General features: G+C 49.4%; 1 protein-coding gene across 3 annotated transcripts in view; it reads left to right on the top strand.

The window, feature by feature from the left end:
• The window catches only part of LOC135054928 (gastrula zinc finger protein XlCGF57.1-like), a 77,086-nt gene that overhangs the window by 5,721 nt on the left and 47,533 nt on the right, over window positions 1–23,832 (top strand). Inside the window, exon 1 of one of the 3 annotated variants that reach the window (XM_063958418.1) lies at window positions 12,938–13,019. The exons of the other annotated variants lie outside the window; for them this stretch is intronic. The gene's annotated coding sequence lies outside the window, so the exon portion shown is untranslated. Of the gene's footprint in view, window positions 1–12,937; window positions 13,020–23,832 lie in introns of those variants that run through there. 3 annotated transcript variants of the gene reach the window in all.

The following is a 23,832-nucleotide window of genomic DNA, read 5'->3' as shown; positions in this document are numbered from 1 at the left end:
TAGTCAGGGCCCTGAAAATATATGTTTCCAGGACGGCTGGAGTCAGAAAATCTGACTCGCTGTTTATCCTGTATGCACCCAACAAACTGGGTGCTCCTGCTTCTAAGCAGACGATTGCTCGTTGGATTTGTAGTACAATTCAGCTTGCACATTCTGTGGCAGGCCTGCCACAGCCAAAATCTATAAAAGCCCATTCCACACGGAAAGTGGGCTCATCTTGGGCGGCTGCCCGAGGGGTCTCGGCTTTACAACTTTGCCGAGCAGCTACATGGTCAGGGGCAAACACGTTTGCTAAATTCTACAAATTTGATACCCTGGCTGAGGAGGACCTGGAGTTCTCTCATTCGGTGCTGCAGAGTCATCCGCACTCTCCCGCCCGTTTGGGAGCTTTGGTATAATCCCCATGGTCCTTTCGGAGTCCCCAGCATCCACTAGGACGTTAGAGAAAATAAGAATTTACTTACCGATAATTCTATTTCTCATAGTCCGTAGTGGATGCTGGGCGCCCATCCCAAGTGCGGATTGTCTGCATTACTTGTACATAGTTATTGTTACAAAAATCGGGTTATTGTTGTTGTGAGCCATCTTTTCAGAGGCTCCTTCTGTTATCATGCTGTTAACTGGGTTCAGATCACAAGTTGTACAGTGTGATTGGTGTGGCTGGTAATGAGTCTTACCCGGGATTCAAAATCCTTCCTTATTGTGTACGCTCGTCCGGGCACAGTATCCTAACTGAGGCTTGGAGGAGGGTCATAGGGGGAGGAGCCAGTGCACACCAGCTAGTCCTAAAGCTTTTACTTTGTGCCCAGTCTCCTGCGGAGCCGCTATTCCCCATGGTCCTTTCGGAGTCCCCAGCATCCACTACGGACTATGAGAAATAGAATTATCGGTAAGTAAATTCTTATTTTCTCTAACGTCCTAGTGGATGCTGGGGACTCCGAAAGGACCATGGGGGATAGCGGCTCCGCAGGAGACTGGGCACATCTAAAGAAAGCTTTAGGACTATCTGGTGTGCACTGGCTCCTCCCCCCATGACCCTCCTCCAAGCCTCAGTTAGATCTCTGTGCCTGAACGAGAAGGGTGCACACTAGGGGCTCTCCTGAGCTTCTTAGTGAAAGTTTTAGTTTAGGTTTTTTATTTTCAGTGAGACCTGCTGGCAACAGGCTCACTGCATCGAGGGACTAAGGGGAGAAGAAGCGAACTCACCTGCGTGCAGAGTGGATTGGGCTTCTTAGGCTACTGGACATTAGCTCCAGAGGGACGATCACAGGCCCAGCTTGGATGGGTCCCAGAGCCGCGCCGCTGGCCCCCTTACAGAGCCAGAAGGCAGAAGAGGTCCGGAAAATCGGCGGCAGAAGACGTCCTGTCTTCAACAAGGTAGCGCACAGCACTGCAGCTGTGCGCCATTGCTCTCAGCACACTTCACACTCCGGTCACTGAGGGTGCAGGGCGCTGGGGGGGGCGCCCTGAGACGCAATAATAAACACCTTGGATGGCAAAAAAATGCATCACATATAGCTCCTGGGCTATATGGATGCATTTAACCCCTGCCAAAATACATAAAAAAACGGGAGATAGGCTCCGCCCCCTTATCGGCGGCCTTATCTCCTCAGCACACTGGCGCCATTTTCCCTCACAGCTCCGTTGGAGGGAAGCTCCCTGGCTCTCCCCTGCAGTCACTACACTACAGAAAGGGTTAAAAAAGAGAGGGGGGCACAAATTAGGCGCAGTATTAACTATACAGCAGCTATAAGGGGAAAAACACTTATATAAGGTTATCCCTGTATATATATAGCGCTCTGGTGTGTGCTGGCAAACTCTCCCTCTGTCTCCCCAAAGGGCTAGTGGGGTCCTGTCCTCTATCAGAGCATTCCCTGTGTGTGTGCTGTATGTCGGTACTTTTGTGTCGACATGTATGAGGAGAAAAATGATGTGGAGACGGAGCAGATTGCCTGTAATAGTGATGTCACCCCCTAGGAGGTCGACACCTGAGTGGATGAACTGTTGGAAGAAATTACGTGACAGTGTCAGCTCTGTATAAAAGACAGTGGTTGACATGAGACAGCCGGCTACTCAGCTTGTGCCTGTCCAGATATATGCCGTCAGGGGCTATAAAGCGCCCATTACCTCAGATGGCAGATATAGACGCCGACACGGATACTGACTCCAGTGTCGACGGTGAAGAGACAAATGTGACTTCCAGTAGGGCCACACATTACATGATTGAGGCAATGAAAAATGTTTTACACATTTCTGATAATACGAGTACCACCAAAAAAAGGGGTATTATGTTCGGTGAGGAAAAACTACCTGTAGTTTTCCTAAATCTGAGAAATGAAATGAGGTGTGTGATGATGCGTGGGTTTCCCCCGATAACAATTTCTAAAATGTTATTGGCATTATATCCTTTCCCGCCAGAGGTTAGGGTGCGTTGGGAAACACCCCCTAGGGTGGATAAAGCGCTCACACGCTTGTAAGGGCTCTATCCTCTCCTGAGATGGCCGCCCTTAAGGATCCTGCTGATAGAAAGCAGGAGGGTATCCTAAAATGTATTTACACACATACTGGTGTTATACTGCGACCAGCAATCGCCTCAGCCTGGATGTGCAGTGCTGGGTTGGCGTGGTCGGATTCCCTGACTGAAAATATTGATACCCTATACCCAGTATATTTTTGCCTATAGAGCATTTGAAAGATGCATTTCTATATATGCGTGATGCACAGCGGAATATTTGCCGACTGGCATCAAGTCTAAGTGCGTTGTCCATTTCTACCAGTAGAGGGTTATGGACACGTCAGTGGTCAGGTGATGCGTATTCCAAACGGCATTTGGAAGTATTGCCTTATTAAGGGGAGGAGTTATTTGGGGTCGGTCTTTCAGACCTGGTGGCCACGACAACAGCTGGGAAATCCACGTTTGTACCCCAGGTCGCCTCTCAACATGAGAAGACGCCGTATTATCAGGCGCAGTCTTTTCGTGGATAAGCGGGCAAAAGGTTCCTCATTTCTGCCCCGTGACAGAGGGAGAGGAAAAAGGCTGCAGAAATCAGCCAGTTCCCAGGAACAGAAACCCTCTCCCGCCTCTGCCAAGCCCTCAGTATACGCTGGGGCTTTACAAGCAGAATCAGGCACGGTGGGGGGGCCCGTCTCAATGAATTTCAGCGCGCAGTGGGCTCACTCGCAAGTAGACCCCTGGATCCTTCAGGTGATATCTCAGGGGTACAAATTAGAATTCGAGACGTCTCCCCCTCGCCGTTTTCCTAAAGTCGGCTTTACCGATGTCTCCTTCTGACAGGGAGACAGTTTTGGAAGCCATTCACAAGCTGTATTCCCAGCAGGTGATAATCAAGATACCCCTCCTGCAACAGGGAACGGGGTATTATTCCACACTGTTGTGGTATCGAAGCCGGACGGCTCGGTGAGACCGATTCTAAATCTAAAATCTTTGAACACTTACATACAGAGGTTCAAATTCAAGATTGAGTCACTCAGAGCAGTGATTGCGAACCTGGAAGAAGGGGACTACATGATGTCTCGGGACATCAAGGATGCTTACCTTCATGTCAAAATTTACCCTTCTCACCAAGGGTACCTCAGGTTTATGGTACAGAACTGTCACTATCAGTTCAGACGCTGCCGTATGGATGGTCCACGGCACCCCGGGTCTTTACCAAGGTAATGGCCGAAATGATGATATTCCTTCAAAGGAAGGGAATTTTAGTTATCCCTTACTTGGACAATTCCCTGATAAGGGTAAGATCCAGGGAACAGTTGGAGGTCGGTGTAGCACTATCTCAGGTAGTGTTGCTGCAGCACGGTTGGATTCTCAATATTCCAAAATCGCAGCTGGTTCCGACGACTTGTCTTCTGTTCCTAGGGATGATCCTGGACACAGTCCAGAAAAAGGTGTTTCTCCCGGAGGAGAAAGCCAGGGAGTTATCCGAGCTAGTCAGGAACCTCCTAAAACCGAGCCAAGTCTCAGTGCATCAATGCACAAGGGTTCTGGGTAAAATGGTGGCTTCCTACGAAGCAATCCCATTCGGCAGATTCCACGCAAGAACTTTCCAGTGGGACCTGCTGGACAAATGGTCCGGGTCGTATCTTCAGATGCATCAGCGGATAACCCTGTCACCAAGGACAAGGGTGTCCCTCCTGTGGTGGTTGCAGAGTGCTCATCTTCTAGAGGGCCGCAGATTCGGCATTCAGGACTGGGTCCTGGTAACCACGGATGCCAGCCTGCGAGGCTGGGGAGCAGTCACACAGGGAAGGAATATCCAGGACTTATGGTCAAGCCTGGAGACATCACTTCACATAAATATCCTGAAGCTAAGGGACATTTACAATGCTCTAAGCTTAGCAAGACCTCTGCTTCAAGGTCAGCCGGTGTTGATCCAGTCGGACAACATCACGGCAGTCACCCACGTAAACAGACAGGGTGGCACAAGAAGCAGGAGGGCAATGGCAGAAGCTGCAAGGATTCTTCGCTGGGCGGAAAATCATGTGATAGCACTGTCAGCAGTATTCATTCCGGGAGTGGACAACTGGGAAGCAGACTTCCTCAGCACGACCTCCACCCGGGAGAGTGGGGACTTCACCCAGAAGTCTTCCACATGATTATAAACCGTTGGGAAAAACTCGACAGGTATTGCGCCAGGTCCAGGGACCCTCAGGCAATAGCTGTAGACGCTCTGGTAACACCGTGGGTGTACCAGTCAGGGTATGTGTTCCCTCCTCTGCCTCTCATACCCAAGGTACTGAGATTGATAAGATGGTGAGGAGTAAGCACTATATTCGTGGCTCCGGATTGGCCAAGAAGGACTTGGTAACCGGAACTTCAAGAGATGCTCACGGAGGATCCGTGGCCTCTACCTCTACCTCCAGCAAGGACCCTGTCTGTTCCAAGACTTACCGCGGCTGCGTTTGACGGCATGGCGGTTGAACACCGGATCCTGAAGGAAAAAGGGCATTCTGGATGAAGTCATCCCTATCCTGATCAAAGCCAGGAAGGATGTAACCGCAAAAACATTATCACCGCAATTGGTGAAAATATGTTGCGTGGTGCGAGGCCAGTAAGGCCCGACGGTGGAAATTCAACTGGGTCGATTCCTACATTTCCTGCAAACAGGAGTGTCTATGGGCCTGAAATTGGGGTCCATTAAGGTTCAAATTTCGGCCCTGTCAATTTTCTTCCAAAAAGAACTAGCTTCAGTCCCTGAAGTTCAGACGTTTGTAAAAGGGGTACTGCATATACAGCCTCCTTTTGTGCCTCCAGTGGCACTTTGGGATCTCAATGTAGTTTTGGGTTCCAAAAGTCACATTGGTTTGAACCACTTAAATCTGTGGAGTTACAATATCTCACATGGAAAGTGGTCATGCTGTTGGCCCTGGCCTGGGCCAGGCGCGTGTCAGAATTGGCGGCTTTATCCTGAAAAAGCCCTTATCTGATGTTCCATTTGGACAGGGCGAAATTGAGGACTCGTCCTCAGTTTCTCCCTAAGGTGGTTTCAGCGTTTCACCTGAACCAACCTATTTGTGGTGCCTGCGGCTACTAGGGACTTGGAGGATTCCAAGTTGCTGGACGTAGTCAGGGCCCTGAAAATATATGTTTCCAGGACGGCTGGAGTCAGAAAATCTGACTCGCTGTTTATCCTGTATGCACCCAACAAGCTGGGTGCTCCTGCTTCTAAGCAGACGATTGCTCGTTGGATTTGTAGTACAATTCAGCTTGCACATTCTGTGGCAGGCCTGCCACAGCCAAAATCTGTAAAAGCCCATTCCACACGGAAAGTGGGCTCATCTTGGGCGGCTGCCCGAGGGGTCTCGGCTTTACAACTTTGCCGAGCTGCTACTTGGTCAGGGGCAAACACGTTTGCTAAATTCTACAAATTTGATACCCTGGTTGAGGAGGACCTGGAGTTCTCTCATTCGGTGCTGCAGAGTCATCCGCACTCTCCCGCCCGTTTGGGAGCTTTGGTATAATCCCCATGGTCCTTTCGGAGTCCCCAGCATCCACTAGGACGTTAGAGAAAATAAGAATTTACTTACCGATAATTCTATTTCTCATAGTCCGTAGTGGATGCTGGGCGCCCATCCCAAGTGCGGATTGTCTGCATTACTTGTACATAGTTATTGTTACAAAAATCGGGTTTTTTGTTGTTGTGAGCCATCTTTTCAGAGGCTCCTTCTGTTATCATGCTGTTAACTGGGTTCAGATCACAAGTTGTACGGTGTGATTGGTGTGGCTGGTAAGAGTCTTACCCGGGATTCAAGATCCTTCCTTATTGTGTACGCTCGTCCGGGCACAGTATCCTAACTGAGGCTTGGAGGAGGGTCATGGGGGGAGGAGCCAGTGCACACCAGATAATCCTAAAGCTTTCTTTAGATGTGCCCAGTCTCCTGCGGAGCCGCTATCCCCCATGGTCCTTTCGGAGTCCCCAGCATCCACTACGGACTATGAGAAATAGAATTATCGGTAAGTAAATTCTTATTTTTCTCTGACGTCCTAGTGGATGCTGGGAACTCCGTAAGGACCATGGGGAATAGACGGGCTCCGCAGGAGACTGGGCACTCTAAAAGAAAGATTAGGTACTATCTGGTGTGCACTGACTCCTCCCTCTATGCCCCTCCTCCAGACCTCAGTTAGATTTCTGTGCCCGGCCGAGCTGGATGCACACTAGGGGCTCTCCTGAGCTCCTAGAAAGAAAGTATATGTTAGGTTTTTTATTTTACAGTGAGACCTGCTGGCAACAGGCTCACTGCAACGAGGGACTAAGGGGAGAAGAAGCGAACCTACCTGCTTGCAGCTAGCTTGGGCTTCTTAGGCTACTGGACACCATTAGCTCCAGAGGGATCGACCGCAGGACCCGTCATTGGTGTTCGTTCCCGGAGCCGCGCCGCCGTCCCCCTTACAGAGCCAGAAGCAAGAAGAGGTCCGGAAAATCGGCGGCAGAAGACATCAGTCTTCACCAAGGTAGCGCACAGCACTGCAGCTGTGCGCCATTGCTCCTCATACACACTTCACACTCCGGTCACTGAGGGTGCAGGGCGCTGGGGGGGGGGCGCCCTGAGCAGCAATAAAAACACCTTGGCTGGCAAAATAATCACAATATATAGCCCCAGAGGCTATATATATGATAATTACCCCTGCCAGAATCCATAAAAAAGCGGGAGAAAAGTCAGCGAAAAAGGGGCGGAGCTATCTCCCTCGGCACACTGGCGCCATTTTCTCTTCACAGTGTAACTGGAAGACAGCTCCCCAGGCTGTCCCCTGTAGTTTTCAGGCTCAAAGGGTTAAAAAGAGAGGGGGGGCACTAAATTTAGGCGCAATATTGTTTATACAAGCAGCTATTGGGGAAAATTCACTCAGTGATAGTGTTTATCCCTACATTATATAGCGCTCTGGTGTGTGCTGGCATACTCTCTCTCTGTCTCCCCAAAGGGCTGTGTGGGGTCCTGTCCTCAGTCTGAGCATTCCCTGTGTGTGTGTGGTGTGTCGGTACGGCTGTGTCGACTTGTTTGATGAGGAGGTTTATGTGGAGGCGGAGCAGATGCCGATAAATGGGATGTCGCCCCCTGTGGGCCGACACCAGAGTGGATGGATAGGTGGAAGGTATTAACCGACAGTGTCAACTCCTTACATAAAAGGCTGGATGACGTAACAGCTATGGGACAGCCGGCTTCTCAGCCCGCGCCTGCCCAGGTGTCTCAAAGGCCATCAGGGGCTCAAAAACGCCCGCTCCCTCAGATGGCAGACACAGATGTCGACACGGAGTCTGACTCCAATGTCGACGAGGTTGAGACATATACACAATCCACTAGGAACATCCGTTACATGATCCCGGCAATAAAAAATGTGTTACACATTTCTGACATTAACCCAAGTACCACTAAAAAAGGGTTTTATGTTTGGGGAGAAAAAGCAGGCAGTGTTTTGTTCCCCCATCCAATGAGTGAATGAAGTGTGAAAAAGCGTGGGTTCCCCCGATAAGAAACTGATAATTTCTAAAAAGTTACTGATGGCGTACCTTTTCCCGCCAGAGGATAAGTTACGCTGGGAGATATCCCCTAGGGTGGATAAGGCGCTCACACGTTTGTCAAAAAAGGTGGCACTGCCGCCTTAGGATACGGCCACTTTGAAGGTACCTGCTGATAAAAAGCAGGAGGCTATACTGAAGTCTGTATTTACACACTCAGGTACTAGACTGAGACCTGCAGATAGTGCTGCTGCAGCGTGGTCTGTAACCCTGTCAAACAGGGATACTATTTTGCGAACATAAGACGTCGTCTTATATATGAGGGATGCACAGAGGGATATTTTGCCGGCTGGCATCCAGAATTAATGCAATGTCCATTCTGTCAGGAGGGTATTAGAGACCCGACACTGGACAGGTGATGCTGACTTTAAAAGGCACATAGAGCCTTATAAGGGTGAGGAATTGTTTGGGGATGGTCTCTGGGACTTCGTATCCACAGCAACAGCTGGGAAGAAAAATTTTTACCTCAGGTTTCCTCACAGCCTAAGAAAGCACTGTATTATCAGGTACAGTCCTTTCGGCTTCAGAAAAGCAAGCGGGTCAAAGGCGCTTCCTTTCTGCACAGAGACGAGGGAAGAGGGAAAAAGCTGCACCAGTCAGCCAGTTCCCAGAATCAAAATTCTTCCCCCGCTTCCTCTGAGTCCACCGCATGACGCGGGGGCTCCACAGGCGTAGCCAGGTACGGTGGGGGGCCGCCTCAAAAATTTCAGCGATCAGTGGGCTCGCTCACAGGTGGATCCCTGGATCCTTCAAGTAGTATCTCAGGGGTACAGGCTGGAATTCGAGGCGTCTCCCCCCCGCCGTTTCCTCAAATCTGCCTTGCCGACAACTCCCTCAGGCAGGGAGGCTGTGCTAGAGGCAATTCACAAGCTGTATTCCCAGCAGGTGATCGTCAAGGTGACCTTACTTCAACAAGGACGGGCTTACTATTCCACACTGTTTGTGGTACCGAAACCGGACGGTTCGGTGAGACCCATTTTAAATTTGAAGTCCTTGAACACATACATAAAAAAATTCAAGTTCAAGATGGAATCGCTCAGGGCGGTTATTGCAAGCCTGGAGGAGGGGGATTACATGGTATCCCTGGACATCAAGGATGCTTACCTACATGTCCCCATTTACCATCCTCACCAGGAGTACCTCAGATTTGTGGTACAGGATTGCCATTACCAATTCCAAACACTGCCGTTTGGACTGTCCACGGCACCGAGGGTCTTTACCAAGGTAATGGCAGAAATGATGATACTCCTTCGAAAAAAGGGAGTTTTTAATTATCCCGTACTTGGACGATCTCCTTATAAAGGCGAGGTCCATGGAGCAGTTGTTGGTCGGAGTAGCACTATCTCGGGAAGTGCTACATCAGCACGGATGGATTCTATACATTCCAAAGTCACAGCTGGTTCCTACCACACGCCTGCTGTTCCTGGGGATGGTTCTGGACACAGAACAGAAAGTTTCTCCCGCAGGAGAAAGCCAAGGAGCTGTCATCTCTAGTCAGAGACCTCCTGAAACCAAAACAGGTATCGGTGCATCACTGCACACGAGTCCTGGGTAAAATGGTAGCTTCTTACGAAGCAAAATTCCATTCGGCAGGTTCCATGCAAGAACCTTTTCAGTGGGACCTCTTGGACAAGTGGTCGGAATCGCATCTTCAGATGCATCGGCTGATAACCCTGTCTCCAAGGACCAAGGTATCTCTACTGTGGTGGCTGCAGAGTGCTCATCTTCAAGAGGGCCGCAGATTCGGCATACAGGACTGGGTCCTGGTAACCACGGATGCCAGCCTTCGAGGCTGGGGGGCAGTCACACAGGGAAGAAATTTCCAAGGACTTTGGTCAAGTCAGGAGTCGTCCCTACACATAAATATTCTGGAACTGAGGGCCATTTACAATGCCCTAAGTCTGGCAAGGCCTCTGCTTCAAAACCAGCCGGTACTGATCCAATCAGACAACATCACGGCAGTCGCCCATGTAAACCGACAGGGCGGCACAGGAAGCAGGATGGCGATGGCAGAAGCCACAAGGATTCTCCGATGGGCGGAAAATCACGTCTTAGCACTGTCAGCAGTGTTCATTCCGGGAGTGGACAACTGGGAAGCAGACTTCCTCAGCAGACACGACCTACACCCGGGAGAGTGGGGACTTCATCCAGAAGTCTTCCAACTGTTGGTAAACCGTTGGGAAAGGCCACAGGTGGACATGATGGCGTCCCGCCTAAACAAAAAACTAGATATTGCGCCAGGTCAAGGGACCCTCAGGCAATAGCTGTGGACGGTCTAGTGACACCGTAGGTGTACCAGTCGGTTTATGTATTCCCTCCTCTGCCTCTCATACCAAAGGTACTGAGAATAATAAGAAAACGAGGAGTAAGAACGATACTCGTGGTTCCGGATGGGCCAAGAAGAGCTTGGTACCCAGAACTTCAAGAAATAATATCAGAGGACCCATGGCCTCTACCACCCAGACAGGATCTGCTACAGCAGGGGCCCTGTCTGTTCCAAGACTTACCGCGGCTGCGTTGGACGGCATGACAGTTGAATTTCCGGATCCTAAAGCAAAAGGGCATTCCGGAGGAAGTCATTCCTACGCTGATAAAAGCCAGGAAAGAAGTAACCGCAAACCATTATCACCGTATTTGGCGAAAATATGTTGCGTGGTGTGAGGCCAGGAAGGCCCCAACAGAGGAATTTCAGCTGGGTCGTTTTCTGCACTTCCTACAGTCAGGAGTGACTATGTGCCTAAAATTGGGATCCATTAAGGTCCAGATTTCGGCTCTGTCGATTTTCTTCCAGAAAGAACTGGCTTCACTGCCTGGAGTTCAGACATTTGTAAAGGGAGTGCTACATATTCAGCCCCTTTTTTGTGCCTTCTGTGGCACCTTGGGATCTCAACGTGGTGTTGAGTTTCTTAAAATCACATTGGTTTGAGCCACTTAAAACTGTGGATTTGAAATATCTCACGTGGAAAGTGGTCATGTTATTGGCCTTGGCTTCGGCCAGGCGTGTGTCAGAATTGGCGGCTTTGTCATGTAAAAGCCCTTATCTGATTTTCCATATGGATAGGGCAGAATTGAGGACTCGTCCCCAGTTTCTCCCTAAGGTGGTATCAGCTTTTCAATTGAACCAACCTATTGTAGTGCCTGCGGCTACTAGGGACTTGGAAGAGTCCAAGTTACTGGACGTAGTCAGGGCCTTAAAAATTTATATTTTCAGGACGGCTGGAGTCAGGAAAACTGACTCGTTTTTTTATCCTGTAGGCACCCAACAAAATAGGTGCTCCTGCTTCTAAGCAGACTATTGCTCGCTGAATTTGTAGCACAATTCAGCTGGAGCATTCTGCGGCTGGATTGCCGCATCCTAAATCAGTAACAGCCCATTCCACGAGGAAAGTGGGCTCATCTTGGGCGGCTGCCCGAGGGGTCTCGGCTTTACAACTTTGCCTAGCTGCAACTTGGTCAGGGGCAAACACGTTTGCTAAATTCTACAAATTTGATACCCTGGCTGAGGAGGACCTTGAGTTCTCTCATTCGGTGCTGCTGAGTCATCCGCACTCTCCCGCCCGTTTGGGAGCTTTGGTATAATCCCCATGGTCCTTACGGAGTTCCCAGCATCCACTAGGACGTCAAAGAAAATAAGATTTTACTCACCGGTAAATCTATTTCTCGTAGTCCGTAGTGGATGCTGGGCGCCCATCCCAAGTGCGGATTGTCTGCAATACTTGTATATAGTTATTGCCTAACTAAAGGGTTATTGTTGAGAGGCTCAGTTATATTTCATACTGTTAACTGGGTATAGTATCACGAGTTGTACGGTGTGATTGGTGTGGCTGGTATGATCCTTACCCGGGATTCAAAATCCTTCCTTATTGTGTCAGCTCTTCCGGGCACAGTATCCTAACTGAGGTCTGGAGGAGGGGCATAGAGGGAGGAGCCAGTGCACACCAGATAGTACCTAATCTTTCTTTTAGAGTGCCCAGTCTCCTGCGGAGCCCGTCTATTCCCCACGGAATTACGGAGTTCCCAGCATCCACTACGGACTACGAGAAATAGATTTACCGGTGAGTAAAATCTTATTATTCTGGAACAGCTACAGTAGGTGATGTGAGAATGAAAGTTGGAACTTGATTGACCTGCGTTTTCGGTTTCATTTTCTGACATTTTTGTACCTAAACCTTTTTTCTCTTACGTCCTAGAGGATGCTGGGGACTCCGTAAGGACCATGGGGTATAGACGGGCTCCGCAGGAGATACGGCACCTAAAAAGAACTTTGACTATGGGTGTGCACTGGCTCCTCCCTCTATGCCCCTCCTCCAGACCTCAGTTAGATTCTGTGCCCAGAGGAGAAAGGGTACAATGCAGAGAGCTCTCCAGAGTTTTCTGTTTTGAAGAATTTTGTTAGGTTTTTTATTTTCAGGGAGTCCTGTTGGCAACAGGCTCCCTGCATCGTGGGACTGAGGAGAGAGAAGCAGAGCTGGCTTGTCAAGTTGGGCACTGTGTCTAAGGCTAGTGGACACCATTAGCTCTAGAGGGAGTCGGAACACAGGTCTCACCGCGCCGCCATCCTCCTCACAGATGCCGAAGATAGAAGCCAGGTGAGTATGAGAAGGCAAAGAAGACATCAGGCGGCAGAAGACATCAGATCTTCATGAGGTAAGCGCTGCGCGCCATTGCTCCCAGTACACACACACAAGCAGGCACTGAAGGGTGCAGGGCGCAGGGGGGGGCGCCCTGGGCAGCAAGTTTCCTCATTTTTTGGCAATATAAAGCAGGATTAGGCTGTGGGACAGTAAATCCTAAAATCCCCCGCCATTTTTTATATAGAATTACTGGGACCGAAGCCCGCCGTCGGGTGGGCGGGGCTTGATCCTCAGCACTAACCAGCGCCATTTTCTCCACAGGAACTGCATGAGGATACGCTGGCTCCCTGATCTCTCCCCTGCTGAACTTCACAGGCTGGAAAAAAGAGGAGGGGGGCACTTTGGCGACGCAGTGAGTGGGAATTAAGGTTATATATATAAAAAGCGCTATCTGGTCATATATATTCCAGTGTTTTTAAGCGCTGGTGTGTGCTGGCATACTCTCTCTCTCTGTCTCTCCTAAGGCCTGGTTGGGGTTTTGTCCCCTTTTCTCTATCGTCCTAGTGGATGCTGGGGTTCCTGAAAGGACCATGGGGAACAGCGGCTCCGCAGGAGACAGGGCACAAAAAGTAAAGCTTTATGATCAGGTGGTGTGCACTGGCTCCTCCCCCTATGACCCTCCTCCAAGCCTCAGTTAGATTTTTGTGCCCGGCCGAGAAGGGTGCAATCTAGGTGGCTCTCCTAAAGAGCTGCTTAGAAAAGTTTAGCTTAGGTTTTTTATTTTACAGTGAGTCCTGCTGGCAACAGGATCACTGCAACGAGGGACTTAGGGGAGAAGAAGTGAACTCACCTGCGTGCAGGATGGATTGGCTTCTTTGGCTACTGGACATTAGCTCCAGAGGGACGATCACAGGTACAGCCTGGATGGTCACCGGAGCCTCGCCGCCGGCCCCCTTGCAGATGCTGAAACGAGAAGAGGTCCAGAATCGGCGGCAGAAGACTCCTCAGTCTTCTTAAGGTAGCGCACAGCACTGCAGCTGTGCGCCATTTCCTCTCAGCACACTTCACACGGCAGTCACTGAGGGTGCAGGGCGCTGGGAGGGGGGCGCCCTGGGAGGCAAATGAAAACCTTTTTTGGCTAAAAATACCTCACATATAGCCTCCGGGGGCTATATGGAGATATTTAACCCCTGCCAGAATCCATTAAAGAGCGGGAGACGAGCCCGCCGAAAAAGGGGCGGGGCCTATCTCCTCAGCACACAGCGCCATTTTCCCTCACAGAAAGGCTGGAGGGAAGGCTCCCAGGCTCTCCCCTGCACTGCACTACAGAAACAGGGTTAAACAGAGAGGGGGGGCACTAATTTGGCGTTAGAAATATATAAAAGATGCTATAAGGCAGGGGTGGCCAACCAGTCAGAGACAAACAGCCAAAAAATCTTTTAGTTACGTCAAAGAGCCGACATCAAACCAAAGGAGCGTGTGCACACCCCTGGTATAAAATACAATGTAAATGCCAGATCCACATAAAATATATTGAAAAAGCCATATTCACATAATACACTTCAGCTCCTCCATGTGTCACTCCAGCCAGCACTTTCCTATGTCACTCCAGCAAGCTCCCCCATGTGTCAATGTGTCACTCCAGCCAGCACCCTCCTGTGTCACTCCAGTCAGCTCCCCATTGTGTCTCTTCTGCCTGGATTCTCCTTTGTCACTCCAGCCAGCTCCACCATTGTGTCACTTCTGCCAGCACCCTCCTGTGTCACTCCAGCCAGCACCCTCCTGTGTCACTCCAGTCAGCTCCCCCATTATGTCTCTCCTACCAGGATCCTTCTGTGTCACTCCAGCCAGCTCCCCCTTGTGTCACTTCAGCCCACCTTCATATGTCACTACAGCCCAGTATCTGGCTCCCTCAATTTTCAGTCGCCGTAGTGCTGCTGTGTGTCTGGTTGGAGTGGACCAGTTTCCAGGATCTGTTGTGGTCAAGTGACTTTGAGTGTCGGGAGCCACATTTGAATAAAGAAAGAGCCTCATGCGGCTCAAGAGCCACAGGTTGGCCACGGCTGCTATAAGGGAAAACACTTATATAAGGTTGTCCCTATATAATTATAGCGTTTTTGGTGTGTGCTGGCAAACTCTCCCTCTGTCTCTCCAAAGGGCTAGTGGGTCCTGTCCTCTATCAGAGCATTCCCTGTGTGTGTGCTGTGTGTCGGTACGTGTGTGTCGACATGTATGAGGACGATGTTGGTGAGGAGGCGGAGCAATTGCCTGTAATGGTGATGTCACTCTCTAGGGAGTCGACACCGGAATGGATGGCTTATTTAGGGAATTACGTGATAATGTCAACACGCTGCAAGGTCGGTTGACGACATGAGACGGCCGACAAACAATTAGTACCGGTCCAGACGTCTCAGAAACACCGTCAGGGGTTTTAAAACGCCCGTTTACTTTAGTCGGTCGACACAGACACGGACACTGAATCCAGTGTCGACGGTGAATAAACAAACGTATTCCTTATTAGGGCCACACGTTAAGGGCAATGAAGGAGGTGTTACATATTTCTGATACTACAAGTACCACAAAAGAGGGTATTATGTGGGATGTGAAAAAAACTACCGTAGTTTTTCCTGAATCAGATAAATTAAATGAAGTGTGTGATGATGCGTGGGTTCCCCCCGATAGAAAATTATGGGCGGTATACCCTTTCCCGCCAGAAGTTAGGGCGCGTTGGGAAACACCCCTTAGGGTGGATAAGGCGCTCACACGCTTATCAAAACAAGTGGCGGTACCGTCTATAGATAGGGCCGTCCTCAAGGAGCCAGCTGACAGGAGGCTGGAAAATATCATAAAAAGTATATACACACATACTGGTGTTATACTGCGACCAGCGATCGCCTCAGCCTGGATGTGCAGAGCTGGGGTGGCTTGGTCGGATTCCCTGACTAAAAATATTGATACCCTTGACAGGGACAGTATTTTATTGACTATAGAGCATTTAAAGGATGCATTTTCTATATATGCGAGATGCACAGAGGGATATTTGCACTCTGGCATCAAGAGTAAGTGCGATGTCCGTATCTTCCATTAGATGTTTATGGACACGACAGTGGTCAGGTGATGCAGATTCCAAACGGCACAAAGGTGTATTGCCGTATAAAGGAAGAGGAGTTATTTGGGGTCGGTCCATCGGACCTGGTGGCCACGGCAACTGCTGGAAAATCCACCGTTTTTACCCTAAGTCACATCTCTGCAGAAAAAGACACCGTCTTTTCAGCCTCAGTCCTTTCGTCCCTATAAGAGTCATATCTGCCCAGGGATAGAGGAAAGGGAAGAAGACTGCAGCAGGCAGCCCATTCCCAGGAACAGAAGCGTTCCACCGCTTCTGCCAAGCTCTCAGCATGACGCTGGGACCGTACAGGACCCCTGGATCCTACATGTAGTATCCCAGGGGTACAGATTGGAATGTCGAGACGTTTCCCCTTCGCAGGCTCCTGAAGTCTGGTTTACCAAGGTCTCCCTCCGACAAGGAGGCAGTATGGGAAACAATTCACAAGCTGTATTCCCAGCAGGTGATAATCAAATTACCCCTCCTACAACAAGAAAAGGGGTATTATTCCACATTATATTGTGGTACTGAAGCCAGAAGGCTAGGTGAGACCTATTCTAAATCTAAAAAAATTTGAACACTTACAAAGGTTCAAATCAAGATGGAGTCACTCAGAGCAGTGATAACGAACCAGGAAGAAGGGGACTATATAGTGTCCCGAGACATCAGGGATGCTTACCTCCATGTCCAAAATTTGCCCTTCTCACTAAGGGTACCTCAGGTTCGTGGTACAGAACTGTCACTATCAGTTTCAGACGCTGCCGTTTGGATTGTCCACGGCACCCCGGGTCTTTACCAAGGTAATGGCCGAAATGATGATTCTTCTTCGAAGAAAAGGCGTCTTAATTATCCCTTACTTGGACGATCTCCTGATAAGGGCAAAGTCCAGGAAACAGTTGGAGGTCGGAGTAGCACTATCTCGGATACTGCTACAACAGCACGGGTGGATTCTAAATACTCCAAAATCGCAGCTGATCCCGACGACAAGTCTGCTGTGCCTAGGGATGATTCTGGACACAGTCCAGAAAAAGGTGTTTCTCCCGGAAGAGAAAGCCAGGGAGTTATCCGAGCTAGTCAGGAACCTCCTAAAATCAGTGCATCATTGCACAAGGGTCCTGGTAAAGATGGTGACTTCCTACGAAGCAATTCCATTCGGCAGATTTCACGCAAAATTTTTTCAGTGGGATCTGCTGGACAAATGGTCCGGATCGCATCTTCAGATGCATCAGCGGATAACCCTATATCCAAGGACAAGGGTGTCTCTCCTGTGGTGGTTACAGAGTGCTCATCTTCTAGAGGGCCGCAGATTCGGCATTCAGGATTGGATGCTGGTGACCACGGAGGCCAGCCCGAGAGGCTGGGGAGCAGTCACACAAGGAAAAAATTTCCAGGGAGTGTGATCAAGTCTGGAGACTTTTCTCCACATAAATATACTGGAGCTAAGGGTAAATTTATAATACTCTAAGCTTAGCAAGACCTCTGCTTCAAGGTCAGCCGGTATTGATCCAGTGGGAAAAACATCACGGCAGTCGCCCACGTAAATAGACAGGGCGACACAAGAAGCAGGAGGGCAATGGCAAAAACTGCAAGGACTTTTCGCTGGGCGGAAAATCATGTGATAGCACTGTCAGCAGTGTTTCATTCCGGGAATGGAAACTGGAAAGCAGACTTCCTCAGCAGGCACGACCTCCACCCGGCAGAGTGGAAACTTCATCGGGAAGTTTTCCACATGATTGTAAACCGTTGGGAAATACCAAAGGTGGACATGATGGCGTCCCGTCTGAACAAAAAACGGGACAGGTATTGCGCCAGGTTAAGAGACCCTCAGGCAATAGCTGTGGACGTTCTGGTAACACCATGGATGTACCAGTCGGTGTATGTGTTCCATCCTCTGCTTCTCATACCTAAGGTACTGAGACTTATAAGACGTAGAGGAGTAAGAACTATACTCATGGCTCCGGATTGGCCAAGAAGGACTTGGTACCCGGAACTTCAAGAGATGCTCACAGAGGACTTATGGCCTCTGCCGCTAAGAAGGGACTTGTTTCAGCAAGTACCATGTCTGTTCCAAGACTTACCGCAGCTGCGTTTGACGGCATGGCGGTGGAACGCCGGATCCTAAGGGAAAAAGGCATTCCGGAAGAGGTCATTCCTACCCTGGTCAAAGCCAGAAAGGAGGTGACCGCACAACATTATCACCACATGTGGCAAAAATATGTTGCGTGGTGTGAGGCCCGAAAGGCCCCACGAAGAAATTTCAACTCGGTCGATTCCTGCATTTCCTGCAAACAGGAGTGTCTATGGGCCTCAAATTGGGGTCCATTAAGGTTCAAATTTCGGCCCTGTCGATTTTCTTCCAGAAAGAAGTGGCTTCAGTTCCTGAAGTCCAGAAGTTTGTCAAGGGAGTATTGCATATACAACCCCCCTTTTGTGCCTCCAGTGGCACTGTGGGATCTCAACGTAGTTCTGGGATTCCTCAAATCACATTGGTTTAAAACCAGTCAAATCTGTGGATTTGAAGCATCTCACATGAAAAGTGACCATGCTCTTGGCCCTGGCCTGGACCAGGCGAGTGTCAAATTGGTGGTTTTTTTTTCTCAAAAAAGCCCATATCTGGTTGTCCATTTGGACAGGGCAGAGCTGCGGACTCGTCCCCAGTTCTCTCCCTAAGGTGGTGTCAGTGTTTCACCTGAACCAGCTTATTTTGGTGCCTTGCGCCTACTAGGGACTTGGAGGACTCCAGGTTGCTAGATGTTGTCAGGGCCCTGTAAATATAGGTTCCAGGACGGCTGGAGTCAGGAAAACTGACTTGCTGTTATCCTGTATGCACCCAACAAACTGGGTGCTCTTGCTTCTAAGCAGACTATTGCTAGTTGGATGTGTAATACAATTCAGCTTGCACATTCTGTGGCAGGCCTGCCACAGCCAAAATATGTAAATGCCCATTCCACAAGGAAGGTGGGCTTATCTTGGGCGGCTGCCCGAGGGGTCTCGGCTTTACAACTTTGCAGAGCGGCTATTTAGTCAGGGGCAAACACGTTGGTAAAATCCTACAAATTTGATACCCTGGCTAAGGAGGACCTGGAGTTCTCTCATTCGGTGCTGCAGAGTCATCCGCACTCTCCCACCCGTTTGGGAGCTTTGGTATTATCCCCATGGTCCTTTCAGGAACCCCAGCATCCACTAGGACGATAGAGAAAATAAGAATTTACTTACCGATAATTCTATTTCTCGGAGTCCGTAGTGGATGCTGGGCGCCCATCCAAAGTGCGGATTATCTGCAATACTTGTACATAGTTACAAAAATCGGGTTATTATTGTCGTGAGCCATCTTTTCAGAGGCTCCGCTGTTATCATACTGTTAACTGGGTTCAGATCACAGGTTGTACAGTGTGATTGGTGTGGCTGGTATGAGTCTTACCCGGGATTCAAAATCCTTCCTTATTGTGTACGCTCGTCCGGGCACAGTATCCTAACTGAGGCTTGGAGGAGGGTCATAGGGGGAGGAGCCAGTGCACACCACCTGATCATAAAGCTTTACTTTTTGTGCCCTGTCTCCTGCGGAGCCGCTGTTCCCCATGGTCCTTTCAGGAACCCCAGCATCCACTACGGACTCCGAGAAATAGAATTATCGGTAAGTAAATTCTTATTATAGGTTAATCCCTCTGTGTGTGGGGTGTCGGTACGTGTGTGTCGACATGTCTGAGGCGGAAGGCTTCTCCAAGGAGGAGGTGGAGCAAATGAGTGGTGTGTCCCCGTCGGCTGTGCCGACTCAGGATTGGATGGACATGTGGCATATGTTGAATGCAAGTGTGGCATCTTTACATAAAAGGCTTGATAAGGCTGAATTAGGGGGGACATCAGGGGGTCAATCCTCGGATTGGACCGACTCACAGGGCCCGTCGGGGTCTCAAAAGCGTCCCTTAACACGACACTACTACCGACACGGATTCTGATTCCAGTGTCGACTATGACGAAGTAAAATTGCACCCTAGTGTGACTAAAACCATTCAGTGTATGATTGTGGCAATAAGGGATGTGTTGCATATTGTGGATGAACCCTCGGTTCCCGACACAAGGGTACACATGTTTAAGGGAAAGAAACAGATTATTAATTTTCCCACATCTCATGAATTAAATGATTTCTTTGGAAAAGCTTGGGAGACTCCGGAAAAGAGACCACAGATCCCCAAAATAATTTATATGGCATACCCTTTCCCTAAGCAGGACAGGGAGATTTGGGAATCACCCCCCACTGTGGACAAGGCCCTGACGCGCTTGTCCAAGAAAGTGGCGCTACCGTCTCCTGACACAGCGGCCCTTAAGGACCCTGCAGATCACAGGCAAGAAACTACCTTAAAGTGTATTTATTCTCATACGGGTGCTGTGCTAAGACCGACAATTGCGTCGGCATGGGTGTGTAGCGCAATTGCAGCTTGGACAGATGAGCTGACAGATCACTTTGATAATATGGATAAGGATACTATATTCTTAACTCTAGCCCATATAAAAGACGCAGTCTTATTTATGAGGGATGCTCAAAGGGACATTGGATTGCTAGCTTCTAGGGCCAATGCCATGTCTATCTCGGCGAGAAGATCCTTATGGACTCGCCAATGGACGGGTGATGCGGATTCCAAAAAACATATGGAAGTACTACCCTATAAGGGAGATGTATTGTTTGGGGATGGGCTGACGGACCTGGTTTCCACAGCTACAGCAGGTAAATCAAATTTTTTACCATATATTCCCCAACAGCAAAAGAAAGTACCACCCTATCAGATGCAGTCCTTTCGGTCGCACAAGTCCAGAAGAGGTCGGGGATCCTCTTTCCTTGCCAAAGGTAAGGGCAGAGGCAAAAGAGCACCTGCTTCGGCAGGTGCCCTGGAACAAAAGTCTTCCCCGGCTGCTCCAAAACCCACAGCATGACGCTGGGGCTCCCCTGAGGGAGTCCGCACCGGTGGGGGCACGTCTTCGACTTTTTAGTCAGGCCTGGGTCAGATCAGACCTGAATCCCTGGATGTTGGAAATAGTTTCCCAGGGTTACAAACTGGAATTCGAGGAGGTGCCCCCGCGCCGATTTTTCAAATCGGCCCTACCAGCTTCCACATCGGAAAGGGATGTAGTGTTAGCTGCAATTCAAACGCTGTGTATACAGCAAGTGATAATCAAGGTTCCCCTGCACCAGCAGGGAAGAGGTTACTACTCAACCCTATTTATGGTCCCGAAACCGGACGGTTCGGTCAGACCTATTTTGAATCTGAAATCCCGAAACCTGTACATAAAAAGATTCAAATTCAAAATGGAATCACTCATAGCGATAATAGCCAACATGGAGGAGGGGGAGTTTATGGTGTCTCTGGACATAAAGGATGCGTACCTTCATGTCCCCATATATGCACCCCATCAGGAATACCTGAGATTCGCTGTACAGTATTGTCATTACCAATTTCAGACGTTGCCGTTTGGACTTTCCACGGCCCCGAGGATTTTCACCAAGATAATGGCGGAAATTATGGTGGTCCTGCGCAAGCATGGAGTCACAATTATCCCATACTTGGACGATCTCCTGATAAAAGTGAGATCAAGAGAGAAATTGCTGAGCAGTGTGGCGCTCTCTCTGAGAGTGCTCCAGCAACACGGTTGGATTCTAAATCTACCGAAGTCACAGTTGATTCCGACAACTCAACTAGCGTTCCTGGGTATGATACTGGATACGGAACAAATGAAGGTCTTCCTCCCAATAGAGAAAGCCCAGGACATCCAGAACATGGTCTGAGACCTGCTAAAACCGAAAAGGGTGTCAGTTCACCAATGCACTCGAGTTCTGGGAAAAATGGTTGCGGCCCATTTTCTCTTCACAGAGCTGCAGAGACGCTGGTCCTGACCTCCTACACTGCTGTACAAGTAACAGGGTGCAAAACGGGGGGGCACAGTTAATTTGGTGCTGCTAATATTATTATAAAAGCGCTAACAGGTCTTGGGCATTATTTAAATTGTTTTCAGTACCGGGATAGGCGCTGGGTTGTGAGCTGGGAAAACTCCCTCTGTGTTTCTTTAACAGGCTTTGCTGTGGGTCTGTCCCCTATAGCCCCAGTGTGGTTGTGGGTGTCGGTACGCGTGTGTCGACATGTCTGAGGCTGAGTGCTCGTCCCAGGAGGAGCCTGGAGTGGGGACAAAGACTGTGGGAGTGACCGTGTTGGCACCGCCGACGGCTGATTGGGTAAATGTTTTGAGTGTTTTGAATGCAAATGTGGCTCGGTTGAATAAAAGATTAGATAAATCTGAGTCTAAGAACCAGACATAGAGAAAATCCATGGAGGATGCATTGTCGCAAGCTCAGGGCCCCTCGGGGTCACAGAAACGTGCATTTACACAGATACCGACACGGACTCTGTTTCCAGTGTCGACTATAGTGATGCCAGATTGAATCCTAAACTGGCTAAGAGCATTCAGTACATGATTGTGGCGATAAAAGACGTATTACATATCACGGAGGACCCTGCTGTTCCTGATACAAGGGTCTGTATGTATAAAGGAAAGAAACCTGAGGTAACGTTTCCTCCCTCTCATGAACTGAACGCTCTTTTTGAAAAAGCTTGGGAAAATCCTGACAAGAAGGTACAGGTTCCTAAGAGAATTCCGGTGGCATATCCGTTCCCCTCTGGGGACAGGGAAAAGTGGGAGTCAACCCCTACGGTGGACAAAGCTCTATCGCGTCTGTCCAAAAAGGTAGCGCTTCCGTCTCCTGACACGGCAGCCCTAAAGGATCCTGCGGATCGTAAGCAGGAAAATACACTAAAATCCATTTATGTCACTACAGGTACGCTACTCAGGCCTGCCGTTGCATCAGCATGGGTGAGTAGCGCTATAGAAAAGTTGGCAGATAACTTGTCATCTGATAAAGATTTCCTGGACAGAGATAGCGTGCTTTTGACTCTGGGTCATATCAGGGACGCTGCAGCCTATCTAAAAGAAGCTGCGAGGGATATTGGCCTTTTGGGATCAAGGGCCAATGCCATGGCAGTCTCGGCTAGGAGGGCATTGTGGATTAATCAATGGAATGCTAATGCTGACTCTAAGAAGACTATGGAGTCTCTAACGTTTAACAGTAGTGTCTTGTTTGGTAACGGCCTCGCTGACCTGGTATCTACGGCTACCGCGGGTAAGTCATCATTTTTACCTTATGTTCCTGCACAACAAAAGAAAACGCCCCACTATCAGATGCAGTCCTTTCGGCCCAATAAATACAAAAAAGGACGAGGGTCTTCCTTCCTTGCTACGAGAAGAAGGGGGAAAAGGTCACAGGCTGTGGCAAGTTCCCAAGAGCAGAAGTCCTCCCCGGCTTCTACCAAATCCACCGCATGACACTGGGGCTCCTCTGCGGGAGTCCGCACCGGCGGGGGCACATCTCCAACTCTTTAGTCAGGTCTGGGTTCACTCGGCCCTGGATCCTTGGATATTAGAAATAGTAGCCCAAGGGTACAAATTGGAGTTTCAAGACGTGCCCCCTCACCGATTTTTCAAATCGGCCTTGCCAGCTTCACTTCCAGAAAGGGAGATAGTATGCGCTGCAATACTAAAGCTGTGTCAAAATCAAGTCATTGTCACTGTACCCCCGTCACAACAGGGGGAAGGCTTTTATTCGAGCCTGTTCGTGGTCCCGAAGCCGGATGGCTCAGTCAGACCGATTCTGAACCTAAAATCCCTCAATTTCTATCTAAAAGAATTCAAATTCAAGATGGAATCTCTCCGAGCAGTGATCTCCAGTCTGGAGGAGGAGGATTTTATTGTGTCGGTCGACATAAAGGATGCCTACTTACACGTTCCCATATATCCTCCACATCAGTTTTACCTGAGGTTTGCTGTTCAGGATTGTCATTACCAATTTCAGACGTTGCCGTTTGGTCTGTCCACGGCTCCGAGGATTTTCACCAAGGTTATGGCGGAAATGATGGTTCTCCTGCGCAAGCAGGGAATCACAATTATCCCGTACTTGGACGATCTCCTGATAAAGGCGAGATCCAAGGAGCAATTACTGAAAAACGTTATGCTCTCACTGACAACTCTGCAACAACACGGTTGGCTCCTAAACTTGCCAAAATCACAGTTGGTTTCG

The sequence above is a fragment of the Pseudophryne corroboree genome, chromosome 3 (assembly GCF_028390025.1).
Source record: "Pseudophryne corroboree isolate aPseCor3 chromosome 3, aPseCor3.hap2, whole genome shotgun sequence".
NCBI lineage: Eukaryota > Metazoa > Chordata > Amphibia > Anura > Myobatrachidae > Pseudophryne > Pseudophryne corroboree.
The sequence above is the reverse complement of the archived record's forward strand: the minus strand, read 5'-3'. Positions and strand labels throughout refer to the sequence as shown.